Genomic DNA, 5,687 nt, shown 5'->3' with positions numbered 1-5,687 from the left:
TATTATAGAACAAATGACCATCAGCGGGGTGATAAGCCCGGTGCACCATATGCCTCAACATCAAATAAGGCAAACTAATCCGCTCCCCTAAATAGATACAAAAGGCTGTGTAAGCCTACATCAAAGATACCTCGCTGAAATGGCCGCTAACAAGGAGAATGTTGTACTGTACAATTTTGCACAACACCTTAAGGGAAGGCTTCCAATTTGCTATCCTGGCCCAGTTGGCCTCACCACCCTCTGTGACTACAACCATTAGCAAATCAATCTCCGTATCCTTGAAGAATCCATGCAAAGTAGTTATGGGAGGGCAATAAGTTTGGTTTCCCTCATTGGATATCCTGATGCTTCGTCTGAATTCGGCAGTAGTTAGGGAGATGTCCCTACCACGTACACGGCTAGCAATATTGTATTCTCCGTTGCTCAAGTGTTTGCTGGTTAAATTGCAGTAGAATCCCCTAACCATCCTTGGATGCACATCTTCTTCCACTTTCAAAATAGCCTCCCAACCCAAGGCCTCAAACCTCTCCTTTACCTTGAATGCTCGAAGATCATGAGTGATGATAGGTCGTTCTACGATCCGAGGCTGGGACATGAAGTGGACCCAATTAGCTTGGTCGATAGGAGTTCGGAACCAAATCGTATTGTAGCTTTCATCCATAGACATTTGCCCAATGGGAATTGTGGCCACTTTGCTATGGGTAACTCTATTTGTAGTCATGATGTCCTAGAGAACCACAACAAATCAAGGAAATACAATGCAACAAGTAAATACAACAAGATCTGATAAAAGGATTGCAAAAAAAGCAAGAAATTGCATAAAATAATGAGAATTACAGAGAAGGCTACCTAGGTCAGAAAATTTCCTTAAAAGTGAAAAGTAAAACTAATAGTGGTAAATATTAGCGAATAAGCGTACCTGGGGCAAAGCTAAGCAAGGAAATTGATGGGAAATAGTTTGAGGAAGCTTAGTTTGGATTATAGCGGCAGATCGATGTGTGTGGAGTGAGAAATGAATACCTGAGAGTGGTTAAAATCACTCTCGGGTATTGTATAAGTACAGTAAACATTGGCAAATCGGCCGGCCAGTCGTGGATCTCTCTCCTCGGTTGTCTCCCGCCGGTTAAGCTAGAATGATCTAGTAAGCTTGGGATTTTCAAAGCAGGTTATGTAGGGCCTAATAGGGCAATTAGTGCCTAATATAGCTTTCTATGAGTCTAAGAAATTGAAAAGGAATGTGAGGACTTATTTTCCCTTAAATTAGATTCATTGGAAATAGACAAAGGAGTTACTGAGGATTCAGGAAAGTTGGACAGTTTAACATGAAGGAATGGAATACAAATCCTGATAATGTAATGTTATATTATAAGGGAAAGAACAGTGCCATAGGTAAGATTTGGAAAGATCAGATCTTATGCTTCATGGTGTATGTCGACAAGTGGATGAATATGTACAACTAGAATGGAGATAATAACTAAGTGTCAAATAAAGGTAGGAATTGATAGTGAATTCAGGGAAATGATCTAAGAATGAATATGGGGACTTAATTTACCAAAAATCAGATACAGTAAAATCAATTCCAACGAAGTCCGTTAAAAGAGGTATGGAGGACATTTGTAATTTTGAAATTCTTAATATGGAATAATGAAGGTATAACTGCTGATAATGTAAAGTAATATGATATATAGTGTTGCAATGGGAAGAATAATCTATACCTGAGACACATGAAAGTTAAGAGCATGTGAAATAAGAGTTTTATGGATAAATAAAAAAAAATTTGAATGAAAAGAAGAAGTGTGAGAGAGAAAAGAGTATGATTGAATGGTAATATTTATAGGTAGAGTTGGATCCCATACTCCACAAAGTATATGAATATAGATGGATTGGTATACATGAATTGACATGGGCCTAGTATTCAAGGTCAACGTAAGAAATGAATTGGATTGGCGTACTAGAGCACTCTAGAAGATCTTTAATATTACGTGAAATTTCATAAGTCTTGAAGAGTTTCACATGATAAGAATTTGGAGGAATGATCAAAGGCATGTTTAAAAAAAAATATTATAAATGGAGTTTTTAGATGTTGATATGAATAAGTGTTATAACTGTTTCAGCTATTTGGTGAGATTAAGATGTAAGGCTGGAAGACTTTAAATTAGATAAAAATTTTTGAGGAATGCCGATTAAAGGTACAAATGAGTAATTGTGGATTTACAAGTAGGCTAAAGGATTTATAAAGGAAATTTAAGAATATGAATATTGGAAATCAGGTTTTGAAGGAATATACAAATAATTTCTTTTGTAATTCATAAAGATTTAATCAGAGAAAAGTTGTGATATCAGATTCAAATAATTTTGGAAGTAAACATCCTCATAAATTTCGTGGATAAAATTTTTTTGATGGGAGAAATTATAACATCCTAAGTTCAGAACTCCCTTAGTCTTGAAAGTGATAGTAGTGAATCATAGTCAGAAGCTAAAAGATAATGATGAGAATGGGGAGAAAAGTGAAAGTGATGGAAAGAAAGGGGAATAGATTGATTTTAGGTGTGGAGAAGGTTCCACACATGATAGGATATGATAGGCTGAAGAGAGGACAGCAGGGAAGCCAAAAAGGGTAACAAGTGGGATAGGCCCTGGCTAACCAACTGGCTGTGCTAGCAGAATGTCCAAAAATGGTATTTTTTCCTTTGTGGGCCCATTACTTTGAGGGGTCATTCCACCCATTTTCTACCATGTGTAGGGATATGTTAGAGGGTTGTAATGCAACAAACTTCATATCAAGCCCATTACCCCACAATTAGTTATTCAATTTTAAACACTAAGGAAAATAGATTTTTCTATGAAAAGTTATTTTCCAAACAGACCCTAAGGTCTGTTTAGCTTAAAAGGGGGTGAGAGTCAGCTGTTTCTCTCCTTCTGTTGCTGAGAACATAAAAGAAACAGAGAAGAAAAGAAGAAAGAAAAGAGAAGAGAAGGAAGGATGGAAAAGAGAAAAAGAAAAGGAAGGGGGTTGCTGCCAGGAGGCTACGACCATCCCCTATAGCTACTGATGGTGTTGTGGCTCTTGTTGCGGCATACATCCACATGCTGCTGTGATGCTGACCCAACCCAGGACCTGAAACTCTGGCTACACAATTGATGGTGGATCCTTCTACACACCCAAAACCTACTGAGAAGGTAAAACTATAACCCTATTTGTGAATTCCACTGAGGTCAGAATGGGTTAGGGGTAAGGGTAGTGCAAATCTGAAATTGGAAATTATGAATTGCCTGTGGGAACCCAGAATAGTCTCCCATAGCAAAAGCTCCAACTTCTAGACCCCAGTTGGAACCCAATTAACTATAGGGTTATCCCAGAAACCCTAAACCATAGGCTTTCCCCAATCGAGTGCAATTAATGGTAAATGAAGATGGGATTGATCCCTGCATGATTCCAATTGTACCTAGGGACAAGCAGAAATCTTAGTTGACCCTCTCAGGGAGCAAATTGGGTAAATTGAGAACCAAATTGACCCAAGACAGTGCTCAGAGACCCAAATTGAATTGGGAAACTAGTTTCTAAGGTATAAAAGTTTAAAATGAAGAGGGTGAACTATAATGTAGGTGCTGGAACTACCTGGCACAACTATGCCTAGAAGAGGTGGGGCTATTGGGCTGTAAAAGCTTATTCTGCTAGGCTAACTGGCCAGCCGGTTAGGGCTTGACAAAATAGGGCTGTTAGGGATATTTTAATGCAAATGGTTCGTGGCCTTTGTGTGTGTGGCCAAACCTGCCGCGTAAGGGTTATACAATGTAAAGATAGGATTTATAACCTCAAGTAGGGGAAGCAAATTTTGTGCAAGGTATGGGGTTGTGAAATAATAATAATGTCCCTAACTGTGCTTGGGGTTGTTTGAGCCAAGGGCAGTACACACATGCTCAGTAGGGTAAATACAAATTAATTGCATATGGATCCAATCCAGTATACTAAGAATGTGCCTAGTGACTGTGTCAGTTGGATAAATGAAATATATAAACACCCTGGAACTGGATTGTAATGTTAGTTTAGTCAACTAGAATGGAATATTGACCTAAGGCTAGTGTGCTCCTTATCAATATAGTAAGGATTCTAGAATACAGATCCAAATGAGATTTGTGAAATAAGATTATAAAAGTTTAATACTAAGGAAATTTAACTAAAATGTAAAATGTTTACTTAAGAACCTGCAATGTACCTGGTGAGGATAGGCGTGATCGGGAATTTATCAAAAGGACACCAGATTTAGGAAAATCAGGTGAGTGGGTATTTGGTTTATTTTACGGAGTGTTTCTTCTATGTTTTAGTTTCGCTTGCACATGTGGGTGTAGTGAAATTCTATGTTATGGATTTATTTTATATAAAATTATGTAATTTCACATAATGCATGTTTTACCCACTTGGATGTGATCGAGATTTGTGGATGCTATTGTGATAGTGGATGGTAGTAAATGTAATATTGACGATCTGTGGCAAGGTGTGGCCGAGGTTCTATCCGGAACCGTGGGCTCAGAGGTCAGTCTTACATCTATGGCTACAGTTGAATGTGATGAAATGTTATGATTGTGTTGGATGCATGGAGATGCATATGGTTAGGCTTACGTCCCTAGTGCTATAACCACTTGTGAATAGGGGATGAGGTATTGGCTAATCACATTCGGTGGTAGGTCGTGGAGGACTACTATGACCAAATTCAACATATAATATCTTGAGAGCACAGCATAGTACGACATACTGTACATATGGCTGTCGGACACATGGGGGACCGAGGTTCTGACCGGGACCATGTTGTTAGGGATTACTATTTGGGGATTAGTTGGGGGATCGAGGCTCTAACCGAGACTAGCTGACGCCTACTTACAATGAGCATGTGTTCCTGAGGCGTAATGTATAGGGTAAGGAATGCCACTTACGTTGTTTATAGCACTTATACCCATAGGTATTGAGACTTAGTAATTAGAATGGAAATTTATAGATTAATAAAGGAATCATGTGGATCTTGCATGTGGAGTATATGGAATGATATTGTGAGCTGGTGTTAGCATTCATGATTTGTATGTGTGTGCTTGCATGCGTGACTGAGCTGTGTAGGTCACGCCCATTGATATCTTCTTTTTAGATATTAAAATTGGAGCTTTGGCAAGGTAGAGATAGTCTGGACATGCAGGTGTAATTGATGGACACTTGCCAGGACAGATGATAAAAGTAATGTTGTACAGGATGTATTATTGCAAAATTGTTGTAAGGTTGTAATTATTCGTATTACTTGTGAATGGATTAATGGATCTGTAATTATAACATTTGATATCATAGTAGTCTGGTCACCACACTTATTTATGTTTTATGAATTTTATATGCATACTTTGATTTAGTAGTTGATTCATAAGGTAGGTTTTGGTTACTATATTGCATCTGTGATCCTGGGTATAATTAGGCTGACTGGATTAAGAATCCAGTGCCGCATACCTTAGCTATATTTGGGGCAGGGTGTGATACCGATGAGAAAAAGATACTGTGTGTGGGCTATCAACAACAGAATGAGGCAGATGCTTGGTAGAGAGCTACTGAACCCATTCTGATGGTAGCCAACTTGAACCCCACTTGGGAAGACTTCAAAGAGACGTTCTTTGGGAACTAATTCCCAGAGAGCTTTAGAGATCGGAGAGAA

The 5,687-nt window shown here is 38.5% G+C and overlaps 1 long non-coding RNA gene across 1 annotated transcript; it reads left to right on the top strand.

Annotated features, from left to right (window-relative positions):
- The first annotated feature begins 2,892 nt into the window (after window positions 1–2,892).
- Window positions 2,893–5,319, top strand: LOC122092651. The gene is made up of 2 exons (XR_006144250.1): window positions 2,893–3,180; window positions 5,139–5,319. It is a non-coding gene; the product is annotated as an uncharacterized LOC122092651 (long non-coding RNA).
- The last annotated feature ends 368 nt before the right edge of the window (window positions 5,320–5,687 follow it).

Source organism: Macadamia integrifolia, chromosome 11, assembly GCF_013358625.1.
Source record: "Macadamia integrifolia cultivar HAES 741 chromosome 11, SCU_Mint_v3, whole genome shotgun sequence".
In the NCBI taxonomy this organism is placed as follows: Eukaryota; Viridiplantae; Streptophyta; class Magnoliopsida; order Proteales; family Proteaceae; genus Macadamia; species Macadamia integrifolia.
This window is presented reverse-complemented; position numbering and strand designations above follow the sequence as displayed.